We start from the raw sequence: 582 nt of genomic DNA, 5'->3' as shown, positions 1-582 counted from the left end.
GACAGTGCACACGGGCACATGCATTTCTCTGTACTCTTAACCATGGACAGTGCACACAGATGCACGCATTTCTCTCTACTCTTAACCATGGACAGGATGTGACCAGCTGCTTCAAGCTCCTGCTAGACTGACTCTCTTGTGGTGGATTGAGCCAAATAATCCTCCTTTCCTCTTTTTATCATGGCATCTAATACAGCAACAGAGATGAATCTAGGAAAATATCAAATAATATTTGCATTTTAATGGGAAATATCACACAATTCATAGTGATAACAACTACAGAAATTCAAGCTGAGCTAAATCCACAGTATATCAAGTTACTATTTCATCTGCTTTCACAAAATAGGGTTCCCAGTGTCATACAGATCTGTTATGAGAGTTGCTTCTACTCTGATATGGAATTTGGCATGTGGACGGTGGAATATTAAAGTTATAGATGCTTGAGAAGTTTTACATTCAAAGAAACAGCCCACAAAGCTTCGACAGAGATAAGTAAATCTACCAGGATTAAACGGATTCCTTAATTTGAATTTTGTACTTTGTTTTCAGTTTTAACTTTTTACTCTTTTTTTTTTTTTTTTT

Source organism: Microtus ochrogaster, chromosome 4, assembly GCF_000317375.1.
Source record: "Microtus ochrogaster isolate Prairie Vole_2 chromosome 4, MicOch1.0, whole genome shotgun sequence".
Lineage (NCBI taxonomy): Eukaryota > Metazoa > Chordata > Mammalia > Rodentia > Cricetidae > Microtus > Microtus ochrogaster.
The sequence above is the reverse complement of the archived record's forward strand: the minus strand, read 5'-3'. Positions refer to the sequence as shown.